Genomic DNA, 20,517 nt, shown 5'->3' on the forward strand with positions numbered 1-20,517 from the left:
GTTCTTCAGCTTCTCATTGTAGCTTCTCTTGGCTGCTTTGATCTCCTTTGTTAGTCTTTTCCTGGCCTGCATGTACCGCGCCCAATCTCCACTGCTGTGAGCTTCTTCCTTTTCCCTGCCCAGATTCCTGAGGTGTGGAGTAAACCATGGCTTGTTATTCCAAAAAGTGCAGAAGGTCTTGGTCTGCACACACATGTCCTCACAGAAACTGATGTATGATGTCACCACATCAGTTAGTTGGTTTAGGTCAGTGGCTGAAGTTTCATAAACAGTCCAGTCTGTGCATTCAAAGAAGGCCTGTAGCGTCTGCTTTGATTCCTCAGTCCAGTTCTTAACAGTGTGAACCTTGGGTTTGGAAGCTCTTAGTCTCTGTCTGTAGGTTGGGATGAGGTGGATTAGATAATGATCCGAAAAACCCAGAGCAGAGCAGAGATAAGGCCCACTGCAGCACGCTTGCAAGCTTGACCTAGGATTAGGCAGCAAAACTAAAACTTTTTCACCGGGCTCAAACGCTCTTGTCACTGCCTTTTTGTCAAAAATGGACTTCATCTTAGCCTGTGCATTTTTAAGGTTCTCCCTGGCTATTTCATCTACACGTCTTAATTTCAGTCTGAAGTTACTGACTTAATCCAATAGATTCTGCTTAAGGTTGTCGCCCAACCATTTTTCTTTCAACAGTTTTAAAGGACTACGAACTGTGTGAGCAAAAACAAGGTCTACTGGGTTAAACCCGAGAGATTCCTGAACCACCTCCCGTATTGCAAACATTTGCAAATGCACTCCTTCATCCCAGTCCTTCTCAAACTCCAAACAATACGTACGAAGCATGGTTTTTAACGTCTGATGGAAGTGCTCCAGTGAGCCCTGACTCTCCAGGTGATAAGCGCTGGAATGACAATGCTTTCTGTCAAGTTGTTTTAAAACCTTTGCAAACACTCCAGACATAAAGATGGAACCCTGGTCAGTCTGCACAACACGAGGTGAACCAAACAACAAAAAAAACATAGTCAGGGCTTTCACAACAAATGGGGTAGATATTTTTCGTATCGGAAAAACCTCTGGAAATCGAGTGGATGCACACATCACATTTACCAAAAACTTGTTCTAGGTAACGGACCCACACAATCAATCAATACACATTCAAAAGGATCAGAAACAGCTGGGATGGGACACAACGGGGCTGGAGGGATCCCCTGATTGGGTTTCCCAGACAACTGGCAAAGGTGACACGAATTGCAATGACGCACTACATCACTTTTTAACCCCAGCCAAAATAAATGTCGCAAAACACGATCATAAGTTTTCCTTATGCCAAGGTGACCTGCTAGTTGATTGTCATGTGCCAAGTGTAAGATTTGTGTATGAAACAGAGTTTCAACAATTTGTGTAAGAACACTCCACTCTTCAACAGGAGCAGCATTCAAAGATGTCCATTTAGACATCAACAGGTTATCCTTCATTTAATAGCCAGTGGACATAGACTCAGACTCAACATCAGTTACGGCATCACCAAACAAAGGTGCCAAGGTTGTATCAGCTTTTTGGTCAGCAATTAACTGTTGTCTTGACAAAGATAACGTCTTTCAATCAGAAATGCCCATTTAGCACTCATTACTGCCCTTTAACAAAGGAACGCATTTAAATTCTGGACCACACAAAAAACTGTCACTCAAGTTGACCTCATCTTTATTTTCCTCTTGATCACTCTTTGCAGCTGCGCGCGTCACGGCGCAGGCGCTGAACACATTTGGAAACTTGCGAGCTAACTCGTCAGGACATGTGCGCAGCACTGGAACAGGTGTAACATCAGGAGAAACCAGCACTCTGCCTCCAGCCAAATCATTCCCCATAATCATAGAAACTCCAGCTATTGGGAAATGAGAACGCACTCCAGCCACAGCGTCACCAGACCACAAATCTGACTGGATCACCACTTTGTGTAAGGGAACACCAATGTCTTCCATGCCAAAACCACGCACCGGAACATCCAAACCAACCGCAGTATGATGATTCTGCGGCAAAATCCCCTCCAGAATGAAAGACTGAGAGGCAGCAGTGTCCCGTAATATTTTTACAGGGTCTTTCTCCCCATCATCAGACACAGATACCAACCCATCCATAACAAAAGGCCTAAAATCAACGTAATTACAGAGCTTTTTTGGTTGAAAACAATTGATCAACCTGGTTCACAGTTTTAACCACAGCGACAGTTTTTGTATTTTTCTTCTTCAAGACCAGACAACCTGCCACAATGTGGCCTCGCTTTTTACAGTAAAAACACATAACATTACAGTTAGTTTTACCGTCAGATTCAAAATTTTTCTCACCACCGCAGGGCACAGTATTTGTAACTGGCGCCCCAGACAAGGAGACACCTTTCCCAAATTCCTTTCCATTTCCATTTGATTTGTCAAATTGAGAACGCTCAAAACTAACCTTGTGTATTAACATATACTCATCAACAAGAACATCAGCTTTCGACATATTCATTTCTTTATTTTCATTTAAAGAAGTAGTCACTTTTTCAGGTAAGGTACTTTTAAAATCCTCCATCAAAAGCATCAAAACTGCTTAAGTTGTACAAAATCTTTAACATTTTGAGATGCACACCATCAATCAAACGGGACTTCCTTATCTTGCACAAATTCCACATATGTTTGATTATAGTGCTTCTTCAACTTTCGAAACTTCTGGCGGTATTCCTCAGGCACGAGCTCATGAAACAGCACTTTTTACCTTATCAAAGTCAAGGCTATCCACAGCAGACAGAGATGCATAGGCCTCCTGTGCTTTACCAACCAAGTGTGCTTTGCAACAACAAAGTCCACGCATTTCTGGGCTCAGAGAGAAAGTAAGCGATACTTACACCTTAATTAAATTTCCAATGGTTATAATCAGTCTGACAGAGAGAGGTATCCCAATCCTTGTGGTTTTTAGTATAACAATGACCATCAGTGGGACCCTTTGTGAGGTGCCTTGTGATGACATTGTTGTAAATAAGCGCCGTTTAACTAAACAATCTGAACTGAAACTATCTGTGTAGTTATGCTGCTATAGGCTTAGGCTGTTGGAGGACATAATGACCACTTTCACCCTCTTCGCTACATTCTCAAACTACTCTCCAATTTTGCATTATTTGCTGTTATTTCAGCTTTTAACTTTGTTCTCTCTTTTCTCTTCCTAGAAACTACACCCGGCCTGTCTCTGTGTCTACCTGTGACACCTTTCTGGAGAGGGGCATCGTCCGAGCTTTTGCTGGCAACAACTTAATGCTCACCCTCTATGATCCAAATAGCCCTGTCTTTTAGTGTTTAACCTTTTCTCTCTCCTAGAGATGGCGATTTACTGAGCTTTACTGTAACTAATTATATCTGCTCTTTTTCAGACTCTAACCTTAAAAACTGGCTCAGAGTTTATCTGTTCTTTCTTTCTAGGTGAAATGACTAAAGGAGCTACATCCATTAACATTTACTTCTCCTTCCAATAGAAAGGACTCCTGGATCAGTGCATCTTTGTTCTCTTTGTGTCTCTGCTCTGTCCTTTGTCTCAAACCCCCAGTCGGTCGTGGCAGATGGCTGCTCACACTGAGCCTGGTTCTGCTGGAGGTTTCTTCCTGTTAAAAGGGGGTTTTCCTCTCCACTGTCGCTACATGCAGGCTCAGTATGAGGGATTTCTGCAAAGTCAACGCCAGTGACTGTCCACTGTCTCTACATGCTCATCCGGGAGGAGTGAATGCTGCAAGTCACTGACTGGATGCAATCTGCTGGGTTTCCTTAGATAGAAAAACTTTTTATCCAATTTGAATAAATAACTAACTCTGATTGCACTGTTCATTGGTTAGGACTAATTGGAATGTATGTACCTGACTGTTGTGAAGTGCCTTGAGACAACATGTGTTGTGAATTGGCGCTATATAAATAAAACTGAATTGAATTGAATTGAATTTCCCCGTTCATGAATAAAAATACCGGATACTCATATAGTTTTTCATTCGTGCTTAATGTTGCATATGATCGATGATCGTATGACACTCTTGGATCCAGTTGAAGAGTTATGTCTTTTTTCCAGCATAGAGACATCAGCGCGCTGCCTCTCCAATCCCGGTCCTGCAAAGAGGAACAGTAGAAGAGATCGGACCATTGGAAAGGGGGTGCTTTTATACAGCCAGTGCCATCATGGGAAGACCGCTGCTACCCCCCTTTCCTCAGATGCTGGAAGTCAATTAAATGCAATTTATTTTGAAAGTTCCAGAAGAGTCCGTACCGGAGTTTAATGTTGAAATCCATGGCTGCGTCCCAACACCCCAATTCAACTTCAAGTTCTTTTAAACGAACAGTGTCATCTGTAAAGGACGCACCAGGTGGCGACTCTAGGGAGCGTTTTGGCAAGATTGAAGCAGGAAAAATCCCAATCTGAACCAGTGCTGATAATAACTTGGCCTCAATAGTGCCTCTTTTTGCGCGCCTAGACACAACAACTTGAAAATGGTCGGCTATCAAAAGCAAATCATCCATTGTGCATTTACACAAGACTTCTAACGTGGGCGCCTTCACAAACTCATCTAGGTCAAACTCCATGTCTGTAACCTAAAATCAAGCCACACCACAAAAGCCGATGCACATCAAACTCCACGGGAAAACTCACCAAAGGTCCACCTAAATCTCTCAAGTCTTCCACAAAAAATCATTTACAAAAAACAAAACAAAACAAAGGACTCTACTTGAGTACAAAACACAGCCAAATGTAACCAAGGGCACAATCACTTGCTAAGGGAAAATTTAGTTTAAACGAGACCCCATAAATATGTTGCGGCCCAAAAAAAAAGGTCACAACATATTTAATGAGGACACGGAGACAAAATACGGATTAAAAAATTCTGTTTATTGATTATTTTGTTTCTTCTTTGATTTTCCTGAAATCCCATGAAGACTGGAACTTTTACCTGCTGTTTTCTAAAAAAAAGAAAAGACAAACTCAGAACCCGTACCTCCCTATGTCCACAAACAAACCCAAAAGTACAAACAGAAAGATGGACCTGATGAGCCAGCCAAACAGAATCAACAGGTGCGGCAGCGGGCCAACCCTATACAGGGATGTCAAAGTCACTTCCAACACCGAACTAAGAAAAAAAAAGAAATCCCAAAAGGAAAAAACGAAAACTGGACAACCAGGTCCCACCAGGCCAAAATCAGAACAAAAGGCTAAAGCTACCAACAAAAGCTACCGCATGGCAAGATGCTGCTGCAGCCTGCAGTACTGAAAACCAGCTGGGAGCGCGCATACACGAGACGCACACAGTACAGAAATAAAAAATAAAAAAACTGGTGAAAAATCTCTGTATTGACAAAATATGTTAAAACATGCTCATACATACTGTATATCTCATGGTAGAGTAGCTGGAGTAAAATATATATTTTCTGTGGCATCTAATTATCAAGAAAGTTCATCATAGCAGGCAAGTATTTAAATGTCAAGTTTTTGCTCAATTACAGTATCTTAACATGAGTTGCCATTATTTTCCTTCAGTATGCAGTAAAATATAGTGCCTATGGGTATTGGACCCAGTACTATAATAAGAGGTCATGTATTGGTTATTTTGGAACAAAATTCCTTCAACTGTCAAATGAGAATGAAACTAATTACAAGTTGTGAACCCACAGATGCAGTTCTACGGTATAATTATGTTATACTACTGTTCTTCAATGCGAACAATGGCAACAATGAAAGCATTGTACTGTTTTCATTAGAAGAACTAAAAGGTAAAGATGTTGAGATTAGTTCATAATATGTAGTAATTCTAATGAGTGTCAGAGTGTCACAATGTGTAGGTGGATTAGTTAATGGAATTCACTGAAAATAAAGTATAGAAACACATAATTCCTGCCTACTTTTATAGATGTTGCACAAAGGGTTTGTTTGAATCATTTTCTTAGCTGTTGCATTCCAATCTTTTTATGTTAACTTTGCTTCTTATGAAGTTGCACTAAAACAGTCCTCTTATAGCCATCAACAAATTCGAACACAATTGTGACTGAAAATCTGACCTCTCTCCCTAGCTGAATTGTTTGAGTTAATGTGAATTGGTTGATTTACAGCAGAAATGCAGCTTTTAAATATTATCCATATATTTTCAATAAGGTTTATGTCAGGCCATTTTAATGTGTGTTTGGGTTTATTGTTCTGTAGCAGAACTCAGTTGTGTCCAGGTTTCAACTGTGTAGCATAAAGTAAAGTTGACAAATTTGAAGGCAGTCATCCTTCTTTACTTTACATTCCTCCATATGCTGGAGTAAGCATGGGGAAAGTAGAATCATACTCCTGTACGATTCCACTATCACCATGCATAACATATAGTTCTGTTTATAGGTTTGAAAATTTTATTTTTATCCCCCAGACATTTTTCCTGCTGCATCTGCCATATAATCATATTGAATAAATAAGCATATGCATTCTGATGGGGGTCATTTGTCAGATTAAAGTGCTCTTTGAAAATAACCACCCTTAAGCAGGTATTAAACAAACTTTTCATTAAGCCCACATTACTATATTAAAAATGTTTCTTTATTGATCTGATTTAATATTATATTCTTACATGTTGTGGAAAATCATTATAATTAATAGAAATAAAGGCTTTAAAACATTGTTCTGTGTGTAATTAATCTAAAGTGTTTCACTAAGTGAACTGAGTTATTGAAATAAATACACTTTTTAATTATATTCTAATTTATTGACTATGTAGTTTGGTCCTTGTGTCGTCTAACAATAAAACATTTTTTCCAGAAAGCATTTGGCCTGTCTGTGTGGTCAGCTAAAAATTTCAGCCGTGCACAAAGAAATGTTAAATTATTTAGCAATGCTTCTTGCTCGGAATCATCTTAGTCTATGTGGAGTAACACTGATGTTGAAGTAATGTTGACCAGTTTAGGTCAGGTAGTGGAAACCTGTTTTTTCTAATTGGACAATTTCAAAACTTACAGGAAGCATCCTGAAATGCCTCCTCAAGAGCCTTCTGAAAAGCATTAACCTCCACCCTACTGAAAATGTCTGGACTATGAACTAAAGCTCTGTCCATTCAAGCAAATCATACAACCTAAAAAAAAAATCTGCTCAGAATTATGTCAACTGATGGCTACAAAAACGTTTACGGTTAGGGACATTTATTTAAACATAAGTTGGGGTGCGGATTCAATGGATTTTGTTTCTTCTTTTTGCAGAGGATGTGGTCCTGCTGGCCCCTTCTAGCCAAGACCTACAGCATGCACTGGAGCAATTCCCAGCCATGTGTGAAGCAGCTGTGATAAGGATCAGCTCCGCCAAGTCCGGGGCCATGGTTCTCGACCTGAAAAGAGTGGCTTGCCCTCTTCAGGCTGGAGGGGAGCTCCTGCCTCAAGTAGAGGAGTTCAGGCATCTCGGGGTCTTGTTCATGAGTGGAAGGAGAATGGAACGGGGGATTGAAGATGGATCGGTGCAGCCGCCGCAGTAATGAGGACGCTGTGTTGGTCCGCTGTGGTGAAGAATGAGCTGAGCTAAAAAACGAAGCTCTCGATTTACCAGTCCGTCTACGTTCCTACCCTTACTCATGGGCATGAACCTTTGATCATGACCGAAATAATCTGTATCAGATGCCTCCTGGACCCCTCAGGACATGGCCCAGGACACGCTGGAGGGATTTTGTCTCTTGGCTAACCTGGGAACGCCTTGGGGTCCCCCCGGTGGAGCTGCAGGAGGTGTCTGGGGACAGGGATGTCTGGGTGTCGCTATTAAGTCTGCTGCCCCCTCGACCCAGTTCTGGATAAAGCGTAAGACGACAAGTACAAATAGTTGGGGTATGGACAATGTTTATATAAGTAACAACCTTATGTGGATTCGAAAAAACTCCCAACAATCTTAACCTTTCCACACAGTTCTTGTTTTAAAAGATCCCTGAATCTGTGTCATACAATCACTCGTACATGGAAAAAGAATGGATCAAATGCATCATTAAAAACCCAAAATTAATATGTCATTCCAGCCCATGATGACTTCATATAAAGGTCTGACCAGAACAATGTTTTCTGCACTGTATTGTCCTCGAAAGGCAGCTTGCCTGTAGACAATAAAAATAGGACTAATACTTTGATAATGAAAGCTCAGTCAGCGGTTGATTTAGACTCAGTTAAGGTGACTGTAGAAAGGAAAAGAAAGCCACATTTTTTATTAAAGTTGCTGTTTAAAAGCCATCTGTTACAGAGTTTTTAAAGAGCTCAGAAGCTCATTCTGTAAAGGTTTTGCAATACTTAGCCAGGAGAAATCTGAGAGGATCCTTTCTGGCTTCAGTGATCAGATACTTTAATACATCCTTTTAGATACATAAACTAACAGATGCCCATGTATAGTTTTGTTTTATTGATTTAACATTGATCCTTAATCATGCTTCACGGCTGTAGCATGACCTGACCCCTGGTTTAAAACTATTATATAAAATATTTAATTTAATTAGATTTATACAGTGCATAGAAACAGCTGACAAAAAAACATGCCAAAAGTGACGTTCGCAAGAGAGAACATCATTTTATGTCTCTCTTAAAGTCTCGAGTACTGGCCAATTTCATTTAATTGAAGGAGGATGAATGAAGAAATGTACAATTCTTGAAAAATGTTATGATAAACATATTATTTTCATATATTTATAGAAAACAAAACTTGAAGGTTAGAAAACATACAGTAGAAAGGAGCCCCAAAACCGTCTGGGTTTGAAGACCGTTTGAGTTGAAGAATATCTCAATATCACATCTGAGTAATGCACACGTTTTCATTCAGGAAATGCCTTTACACCAACTACTATCCCCGCTGCTGAACGCCTGTCCATCTGTCTTCGGTGAGTAAATAAATCTCAGCTCAAAAAAAAAAACAGCTGATTTTAAATGTCCACTTCTCCTAAATATCAGATATTTGTGCCTAAACATAACCAGGCCAGGTCCTTTCTGTACTTGTCTCGGTAAAAGTAATTAGTTGAGTCATAAAACGATCTGGTCCTCCATCTTCACTGACAACTGCTTCCTCTCCGCTATGGTCCTTCACCCTACGTCACAGCCACATCCAGTCCCTGATTGGTTGAGGCGACGCGAATTTAGGAAAAAGTTCTGATTTTTCAACTCGTCCATCACTCTCGCTCCGCTCCCGCTTCGCTCGGCTCGCCTTCTGCACCGCGTCCTTCGTCTCCTTTGCACCGCGCCATGCCACTCCGCTCCTGAACGCACCTCTACATAGGGATAACATATAAATCGGCCGCTCCTTTCGCAGAAACCGCGTTCGGTGTGAACGCACCATTAGAGTTGAAAGGAACTCTGGGAACCAGGACCTGTTCCCTTGCTGTCCATGTTCCAAGCTCTAGTACACCTGTGCCGAAAGCACTTCGCTGTGCCTTACCTGTACTAAGTCTCCTTCAGTTTCAATTTTTTCTTCTAGTTATGATATTCTTGGTTACTCTTGGTTTCTATGGGATGGGCATTAACAAGCTGGATGCTTCAGCCTGTCCCTTTTTTGGATACTGATTGCAAAGCGACTTTGTCTGTTCCTCAGAGATGTGTACAGGTCCTTCTCAAAATATTAGCATATTGTGATAAAGTTCATTATTTTCCATAATGTCATGATGAAAATTTAACATTCAAATAGTTTAGATTCATTGCACACTAACTGAAATATTTCAGGTCTTTTATTGTCTTAATACGGATGATTTTGGCATACAGCTCATGAAAACCCAAAATTCCTATCTCACAATATTAGCATATTTCATCCGACCAATAAAAGAAAAGTGTTTTTAATACAAAAAACGTCAACCTTCAAATAATCATGTAAAGTTATGCACTCAATACTTGGTCGGGAATCCTTTGGCAGAAATTACCTCTTCAATGCGGCGTGGCATGGAGGCAATCAGCCTGTGGCACTGCTGAGGTCTTATGGAGGCCCAGGATGCTTCGATAGCGGCCTTTAGCTCATCCAGAGTGTTGGGTCTTGAGTCTCTCAACGTTCTCTTCACAATATCCCACAGATTCTCTATGGGGTTCAGGTCAGGAGAGTTGGCAGGCCAATTGAGCACAGTGATACCATGGTCAGTAAACCATTTACCAGTGGTTTTGGCACTGTGAGCAGGTGCCAGGTCGTGCTGAAAAATGAAATCTTCATCTCCATAACGTTTTTCAGCAGATGGAAGCATGAAGTGCTCCAAAATCTCCTGATAGCTAGCTGCATTGACCCTGCCCTTGATAAAACACAGTGGACCAACACCAGCAGCTGACACGGCACCCCAGACCATCACTGACTGTGGGTACTTGACACTGGACTTCTGGCATTTTGGTATTTCCTTCTCCCCAGTCTTCCTCCAGACTCTGGCACCTTGACTTCCGAATGACATGCAGAATTTGCTTTCATCCGAAAAAAGTACTTTGGACCACTGAGCAACAGTCCAGTGCTGCTTCTCTGTAGCCCAGGTCAGGCGCTTCTGCCGCAGTTTCTGGTTCAAAAGTGGCTTGACCTGGGGAATGCGGCACCTGTAGCCCATTTCCTGCACACGCCTGTGCACGGTGGCTCTGGATGTTTCTACTCCAGACTCAGTCCACTGCTTCCGCAGGTCCCCCAAGGTCTGGAATCGGCCCTTCTCCACAATCTTCGTCAGGGTCCTGTCACCTCTTCTTGTTGTGCAGCGTTTTCTGCCACACTTTTTCCTTCCCACAGACTTCCCACTGAGGTGCCTTGATACAGCACTCTGGGAACAGCCTATTCGTTCAGAAATTTCTTTCTGTGTCTTACCCTCTTGCTTGAGGGTGTCAATAGTGGCCTTCTGGACAGCAGTCAGGTCGGCAGTCTTACCCATGATTGGGGTTTTGAGTGATGAACCAGGCTGGGAGTTTTAAAGGCCTCAGGAATCTTTTGCAGGTGTTTAGAGTTAACTCGTTGATTCAGATGATTAGGTTCATAGCTCGTTTAGAGACCCTTTTAATGATATGCTAATTTTGTGAGATAGGAATTTTGGGTTTTCATGAGCTGTATGCCAAAATCATCCGTATTAAGACAATAAAAGACCTGAAATATTTCAGTTAGTGTGCAAGAATCTAAAATATATGAATGTTAAATTTTCATCATGACATTATGGAAAATAATGAACTTTATCACAATATGCTAATATTTTGAGAAGGACCTGTACATTTCCAAATGTAGTCATATTCAAGACGTCTTATAGCTATTAAACCTTTAGCTTTACACTTCATACTCTTCAAAATCATGTAACTATGTTCGGTAACAAATTACAAAGTCCTTGCTCATCTATGTTAATTAGACTCCCTCCTTCAGCTGCTTCACATTTCTCCTGATTAGATCTTTTAGTTTAATGGCCATTTCTCCACCCTACCTGTGTATTTACGCCCTCTGGTTTTAATTGCTCATTACTGGTTCCTCCTGTTAATTAACTTGCTCCATGTCTGTTTACCTGCCTGTGTTCCGCACCCTGTCTCCATGTAAGTTCCTTTTATTATTTAGGGTGTATTCACACTTGCCACTTTTGGTCCGCTTTAAATGGACCAGAGTTTGTTTGCCCCCTTGGACCAAACAACTGGACCGAGACCCACTTTTTGAGGTGGTGAACTGGACTCTGGTGCAGTTCGCTTATGGTCTGCATACAAACCGGCCCCGATCCGAACCAACTACAAAAAGCGTATGTCTCTTTGGACATAAAAAGCCACCGTAGCCGGTAGCAAAGTTTTGTGTTGTAAGGTAATCATACCTGATAAGCTGTGTGTTGCTTAGCAACGCTACTGGCTTGTTGCACGTAGAGAACGTCGGCGTTCAGCACGCATTCTCCGACGGGGTTCCAAAATTATAAATGGAACGTCTCAAATTCTGTGTTGAATGAGCTTCTCTTGACTCACAATAATAATGCAGCTGTAATAACGGCACAAATATGCAGAACAGAGGTGCTGCACGCAGCACTCTACAGCAGTTTTCCTAAATTTCCATGTCCATTGTTAGATGTGATTGGCTGCATGGTGTGCCCTTCAAAATAAAGCTCTGCCCCTTCCTCAGCAGATCTGATTAGGACCAGCTGAAGATCCGGCTCTCTCTGGCTGGAGTCGGCTCTTCTGATTTACTACATAAAGTCAGCTCCTAAAGCCGACATGTTCACAAATGACACATCACTAGTGATGACCAATTGAGTTGAAAATCAAGCGGTTCTGGTGAATGTCCGATTTCTTATTGCACCGCTAATAAGAGGTGCTACAGTTTATAAAATAAACTAATTGCTCCTGGTTCTTTTTTTGCTTAACACATTTTTGCTCTCTTGGCCGATTGTTTTGGTCATTATGTCGGAGTTCTGGGAGTTTCTTTCTGTTCACCTGTTTTACCTGCTACTAACCCCATCCAACCTCTAGACTGCACCAGACACACGGTAGGAGCTGAGTCCACAGGTGTTCTCCATCAGCCTCATCAGGAGAGGAGCTTAAGTACCCAACGTTGCCAACACTCCGGCGCCTGAGTGTTAACCTGCAGTGGTAACTCTACCTGGCCAAGACAAGTCTCCTTGTGATTATTTTCTGAGTACTTACCTTCTCGTAGTCCTCCTTCCCAGGTTACCTCCAGTTCCGAGCTTCTTATCCAGTCGGTGTATGCAGAAGATCCAGACTCTCTCTCCACAAGAGAACTTCATGGATTATCTTCTCAGTTGGCTGCATTTGGGTTTCAAGTCTCCTCAGGCTTCCTGTGAATGAACCTGGCTCACCCTCCACCGTGCTCCCCTCCAAGATCATCCACCTGGTGCCACCTTTTCCTCAAGTGCAAGTGAAACAGAATTACCTGGACTTTTCACTTACCCGACACGCTCCTGGAGTTTTCCATCATCTCACTTCTCCTCCATGTCTGATCATCTGATATCTGATCATTTAGAAAGTGTTACTTTCTAAATGATCAGATAGTCAAGCTATGGCCCTGGATGTACCACTGACATTGGCTGAAATCCAGAAAGCCCTCAAAAGCATGCCCGTTAAAAAGGCTCCATGCCCAAAAGGATTTCCGACAGAGTTCTACAAAGAATTCTGGAATATTTTGGCTCCAACATTCCACAAAATGTTGCAGGAAACCAAGGAAAATGGCAGACTTCCGCCAAATATAAATTCAGCCAACATTACTCTCCTGTTAAAACCAGGCAAAGACCCAATATAAGAAACTTCAATGCAGAAACAAAGTGGTCCATTTATAAAGGACAGACAGAATACAACAATTATTTAAACAGACTCTCCATCCATGATTCCTCAGAACAGAGGTAACAACAGCAGCTCAGCTGGGGATGAGTCACAATTTGTATGATGGAGTTTTTAGACTTTAAACACTAAATGTCTCAAAAGTGCCTCACAGGTGGGAATGTGAGCATGCACAAACAACTGAACAAAGGTAATGATGAATAAAGATTCTATGAAAATGAACAATGAAAGTCAGACATTGCTTTTCAAACAGGCTTCAACAGAATTATTTAAAAAAATAAACTCAGAAAACAGGCCTGGACAAAAATGATGGTACCTTTAACTTAATATTTTGTTGCACAACCTTTTGAGGCAATCACTGCAATCAAACAATTCCTATAACTGTCAATGAGACTTCTGCACCACTCAGCAGGTATTTTGGCCCACTCCTCATGACCAAACTGCTTCAGTTGTCTCAGGTTTGAAGGGTGCCTTTTCCAGACGGCAGGTTTCAGCTCCTTCCAAAGATGCTCAATAGGATTTGGGTCAGGGCTCATAGAAGGCCACTTCAGAATAGTCCAATGTTTTCCTCTTAGCCATTCTTGGGTGTTTTTAGCTGTTAGCCATTCTTGGGTATTTTTAGCTGTGTGTTTTGGGTCATTATCCTGTTGCAAGACCCATGACCTCCGACTGAGACCAAGCTTTCTGACACTGGGCAGCACATTTCTCTCCCTTGATAGTCTTGAGATTTCATTATACCCTCCACAGATTTAAGACACCCTGTGCCAGATGCAGCAAAGCAGCCCCAGAACATAAAAGAACATCCTCCATGTTTCACAGTAGGGACAGTGTTCTTTTCTTCATATGCTTCATTTTTCCGTCTGTGAACATAGAGCTGATGTTCCTTGCAAAAAAGTTAAATTTTTGCCTCATCTGTCCATAGGACATTCTCCCAGAAGCTTTGTGGCTCATCAACATGTAGTTTGGCAAATTCCAGTCTGGCTTTTTTATGATTTGTTTTCAACAATGGTGTTCTCCTTGGCCGTCTCCCATTAAGTCCACTTTGTCTCAAACAACGTCAGATGGTGCGATCTGACACTGATGTTCCTTGAGCTTGAAATTTACCTTTAATCTCTTCAGACGTTTTTCTGGGCTCTTTTGTTACCGTTCGTATTATCCGTTTCTTTGTTTTTTCATCAATTTTCCTCCTGCGGCCACGTCCAGTGATGTTTCTGAATAACATGTGCAACTGTAGTCACAGGAACATGAAGCTGCTTGGAGATGGTCTTATAACCTTTACCTTTAACATGCTTGTCTGTAATTTTCTTTCTAATCTCCTGAGATAACTCTTTCCTTCGCTTCCTCTGGTCCATTTTGAGTGTTGTACACACCATGTCACCAAACAGCACAGTGACTACATGTAGCCCTATATATAAGCCCACTGACTGATTACAAGAATGTAGACACCTGTAATGCTAATTAATGGATACACCTTGATTGAACATGTCCCTTTGGTCACATTATTTTCAGGGGTAACATCATTTTTGTCCAGGATGGACGTAATTCCACGACTTTCAAACTTGATCCACTCTAGTCACTAAAATAGAAAGTTATGATGCACAACATAGGATTTTCCGCAATATACGGTGCTGTGAAAAAAGCCCCCTCAAAGATTTCTTCTCTTTTTGCTTATTTCACACTTAAATCTTTTAGATTATCTCAGGTTTGATATTCATCCACTTTCAAACCTAAGTAAATACAAAATGCAGTTTTCTTGTCCATCCCTTTACAACCACAGTGTACCCATCTTTTGACGGTTACTTCCAACAGGATAACGCGCCATGCTATAAAGCACGAATCACCTCAGACTGGTTTCTTGAACATGACAATGAGTTCACTGTACTCAAATGGCCTCCACAGTCACCAGATCTCAATTCAATAGAGCACCTTTGGGATGTGGTGGAACGGGAGATTCGCATCATGGATGTGCAGCCGACAAATCTGCAGCATCTGTGCGATGCTATCATGTCAATATGGAGCAAATTCTCTGAGGAATGTTTTCAGGACCTTGCCGAATCTATGCCACGAAGAATTAAGGCAGTTCTGAAGGCAAAATGGAGTCCAACCCGGTACTAGCAAGTGTACCTAATAAAGTGGCCGGTGAGTGTATGAGAATGGGTCAATTACCAATTGAATTACTGATTTCGCTAATCTCATATAGATATCTAAATTATCAATTGATCTCTTATTTGTAAATGCTTTGACAGTATAAATTATTTCTTCTTTTTCTGTTTTGCAAAGAAACATGCTGTTGCTATTATTTTTTATATTTTTGTAATCAACCTTTCCTTTGAGGATGCTTGCTGCAAGGCTTAGGCCAACATTTACAAAAAAATATTGAATTCATCTACTGTTGTCTGTTTGTCTGAAATTTCGTATTCATCCATTATCATTTTTTATCACATTGTTTATAGTATCCCACTGAGCCTTCATGTTGTTTCTGTTTTTACTTAATAACTGATTGTAATAGTCTTTTTTACATTTTCTAAAATCCACACAAACTTGTTTTTATATTTCTTATATTTCTCTTCAGCCTCTTTTGTTCTTAATTTTAAGAAACATTTATATAAATAATTTTTCTTCCTACAGGCATTTTTTAATTCTTTTGTCATCCATGGTTTGTATCATAACTGGAATGGAGAAACTGGAACTGTTTTGGAATGGATAAGGTAGCTAACAATATTATTCACAGAATGAGCTGTGTAGTAAACAAACAGCAGAAGCAATGGTGGCTACTGTCATAGCATTAGCAGAGCTTAAACATCAACAGCTGAGATAATGGAGACACAATTTAACATGCCTATAAGAACTGGAAGGATGTATTTTATGCAGGTTAGTGAGCAGAGATGAAGCACAGACACACAGAAAAAGCTCACATTACCAGAACCATTAAAGCTCAAAGCACTCATTAAGTTTAAATCACAGATAGTCTCTGCTCCAACTTTCTCTAGGATTGCTTCGGTTCAAGGCAAGGCAGGGCAGAGCAAGGCAAGCTATTTTGCAAAGCACATTTCAGCAAAGCGTTTTACATGATGAAAATATAGGAAAGGACACAACATAAAAAACTACATTGCAGAGACATAATTAAAGGAAAGTGAAGAAAAGTTGACTACAGACTGAAACTAATGATGTTTCAGTTATTAGTTTAAATAGAACAGTTAAAGGCAACTCTAAACAAATGGGTTTTTAACCTTGATTTTAAAAAAACTTAAGGTTTCAGCATTTCTGCAGTGTTCTGGAAGTTTGTTTGAGGTTATTGGAGCATAAGAACTAAATGCTGCTTCTCCATGAAATATTCTTCAGGTGATAAAAGGCTGACTTAATAACTAACTTTATGTGTCTCTGAAGGTTCAGGTCTGAATCCATCAATACACCTAGATATCAGGCCTGATCAGTGAAACCTAGCTGTAATAACTAAGTCTGTGTGCTGACTCTTAATCTCGCTTAATCTTTCCTTCCCAAAAAATATTGCTTGAATTTTGTTTTTATTCAACTGAAGGCAATGACAGCACACCCATAACTCAGAGATTTTTCCAGTCTCTTTTGTTCTCTGTGTGCATTTCAGTCCTTTTTGTTTCTCGCATGGCTGGGCCCAACACAGGGAAGCCTAAAACTTCTGGGGGATTTAGCTTGGCTGTAGTGATCAATGAGACAGCACAGAATGAAAAAAGAAAGACAGGAAAGAATACCAGCTCAGCCTGTTTAATATTTTTTTTTCTCAGCATCAAATGACACCTATACACTGTGAGAGACAGACAATATATCAGAAGTGTTTACTGCCTCTGCCCCTGTTCATGGATGAATTGCACAAATGTGTCTGCTCTCTACAGAGTCACGTACAACAATCTGACTTCAACTTGCCAGCACAACAACCACACTCTAGGCAAACAATTAGATATTGAAACAGCCTGAATAAGCTTATTCATGGCTGAATCACACTTAAGAGTCCACTGATCTTTTTGGACCAACTGGCTCAGTGATTGATGGAATTTGTTGCAGATAAAGGATGTCTAAAGTAGACTGAACCACTCACATCGGTTTTTATGTTTTCTTGAAAACAAAATGTTCAGTATCTTTTAATAATTCCAAAGGCTTGCAGTGAGAAGTAACTTACTACAGCTTTGTGTTCAGTTACACTCTAAAAACTGATAAATATTTTGTTTAATCAAAATGCTTGGTTTATGCTGTCTGACACTAGATCAAAAGTTCTGACCTAGTTTGTTGGGTTGGAGAGGAGACCAGAACTAATCTCACTATTTTTCACAAGCCTGCTTTTTAAACATTACAATAACCCAATCATTTGTCACTGAAAAAGATGCTTTACAACTGGGTTTTGTAATTGACTTTTGTTCACACTAGATAATTATTTTCTTTACTCAAGTCAATATCAATCTTTTACCTGCTAAGTAGCAGAAAATTGAAAAGCGGAAAAGTTGAAGTAATCAAGGTTTTTAAGTCTTGAAGACTAATTTTAGGTCAACACTACTGGCTCAGATAAGTCAGTTTTCAACAGTCACACTTTGACCAAAGATTAAGTCATAAAGACAATGTCGACAGTTATATTTTATGCAGTTCTATATAATGAGCATAGGTTTTGTTATCCATGTTGAATTGTTTGTCAAAAAAGCCTTGTTAGACATTCTGAGGTTGTTTCTTTAATTTTGTCATCATGTATTCACCACCATAAGGAGGCCCATATGTTAACACTCTTGCCTTGCAGCTATAACATCCCTGGTTCTTTCTGTACAAAGTTTTGCACGTTCTCCTTAGGTCCTCCAGCCTCCTGTCAAAATGCCTGTTGAGTACTCTAAATTGCCCTAAGGTGTGAATGTGTGCACACAATGTATTATGTCCTGTGTGTCTGTCCAGGATGTAATTCAATTCATTTCATTTCAGTTTTATATAGCAGAAGTACTTATCCAGGAGTGCTTTCTATATTGAAGAAAGATAAAACGTTAATGCAGTAGTTGCTTCTCTAGAGGCTTCATCTAGGAAAGAAACACAGGCCAGCAGCTAATCTCTGAGCAAGTTTTCAATGCTAAGGATGAAATTGAGAATTGTTGGCCACACCCTGGAGCCAGGCCTGGGGTTGAGGCTCGTTGGCAGGACCTGGTGGCGAGGTCACGTCTCAAGGGACACGGCCAGGTCAAGCCCGAACGAGAGACGCCTCCCCCACCTGCAGGGAGAACCATGAGGGTCTGGTACAAAGAGGATCGGGTGGTAGTCGAAGGTGGAGACCTCAGTGATCCAATTCTTAAACTGGCTCTAGGTGTGTGGAATGTAACCTCGCCTGATCTGAACCCGAGTGTTGTTTCATTATTGGACTTGTCAAAATAAGGTGAGATTTTTCCATGTAATCCATGCAACATTCATTAACTGCTCACAGTTAAATCCATAAAAATTACAGTACATATCCTTTTGTGTAATGCATGCAACAATTATTAAAATACACAGTTGAAGCAGTAGAGAGTGAAACAAGCATATCCTCATATTCTGGGACTGAGAGACTGGAGAGGCCTGTGTGGAGTCACATATTAACTGTCTTATCTTTTGCAGAAGTATAAACAAGTGTAACCAAGGAAATGATGTATAGTGTATGATGATTTTCCATTTTTTACAAGTAATAAATGAAATGAGTAGTCTTTGATTATCAAGTTAAAAGACATATGATTGAAATATGATTGAGAACTGATAATTAAAATAAAAAACATTAAGGTTTAAAATTCTCAATCAGCTATATATGAAAGAGATATAATGTTGATCAGTTGTGATGTATGAATAAAAAGAATGAAGTGATGGTTTTATAATTATGTTTAAAAGTAAATGCAGAAAGTTGCGAATGGAATGTGAAATACTGTGTAAAGTTTAAGACTGAGCAGATTAGGAAGAAAACTGTAGGATAACAAGGAGTATGGGAAAAAACTTGTGCAATCAGAAACTGAATTTTAATTTCTCAGACTGAATCTGTATGTGTAATTTGAAATTCAATGCATTGCCTTGAAAATGAATTTCACTTAATTGAAACTGAATTTAATGGTTTGAAACTGAATTCATTTGCTCTGAAAATGTATTTTGTTGAACTGAAAATTCAGTTTCCCTACTTTTGCTTTCAGTTCTAAAATTCAATTTCAGTTCTAAAATAGTTTTTTGTGTCACACATCCGGGTCCTTGAAGCCACAGATTAATCAAACAGATTCACCGATTTACGGATGTCATTCAGTGTTGCTGTGTCCAAATTGAGGGGCTGCATTCTTTGAAGGACGCATTTGTTGTTACGTCTTTGTGAGGCAAAGAAGTCTACAGCTTCGCAGGCTCCTCCAAATAGGGCCGACAAATGCGTCCTTCTTTTCCCCAGATATGAAGGATGGGTCCGGTGTATCCTTTGTGGGCCACCCTATCCCATGATTCATTGCGGGTCAAAGTAGATTGTGCTAACGGAAGTAGCAAAGCCTGGAGGAGAGGGAAAAGCTGTGAACAAAGTTGGATATATTGCACTTTCTGTGGAACAAAATTAACTTGTTTTTAGACTAGAATGTAGTTGTGTAAACCTGAAATATCTGCTCGGTTTATCAAGATTTCGCTTAATTCCACACGTGCTTCGACGTGTTCGGAGACGTCCGTTTCTGCTGCCCTGACACCGGGCTCACAGCCGGCTCGCCTCGCCAGCGCACAGCTGACCAGGGGATTGAGGTGCGATAAACCCCGAGAGAACAGCTCCCGGCACGTTGTTTTCAAGCTCCTGCTGGGTTTCCCCGATGGATGGAAGTTAAACACAGATATAATTCAGTCAGATGATATCTAATGTTGATGTTTGGTTCTTTTATTTTTATGCTCTACAAATAAATTGATTTAAACGTTGTTCCTAAAGTTAATATGTTAGTGTTTAAATTGTTACATTTTTACAAATAGATTTTTATATATTTTTTTTTTATCTATGAACACAAAACTTGAACAATTTAAATGGCTGAAAAATGAACAAGATTATAAAACAAGAAAATAAGCCATTAGGGCTCCATTTGTTCGGCTTCACAGCCCTGTGCTTCATGCTATCACTGTTGCTAGGCAACAGAAGTTACACTGAGGTAAAGGCAGGGGAAACACAGACCGACATAACACCAGCCGCACCATGCTGATCTGGCATGTTTAGCTAATAGCTACAAGGAGCATAAGTGTTGCTGTTTGACCATCATTTGTTTACATGATTTCTTATAGATGGTAATTTGATTTGGTGATGGACATCTGCTAATCT

This window comes from Girardinichthys multiradiatus, chromosome 12 (assembly GCF_021462225.1).
Source record: "Girardinichthys multiradiatus isolate DD_20200921_A chromosome 12, DD_fGirMul_XY1, whole genome shotgun sequence".
Lineage (NCBI taxonomy): Eukaryota > Metazoa > Chordata > Actinopteri > Cyprinodontiformes > Goodeidae > Girardinichthys > Girardinichthys multiradiatus.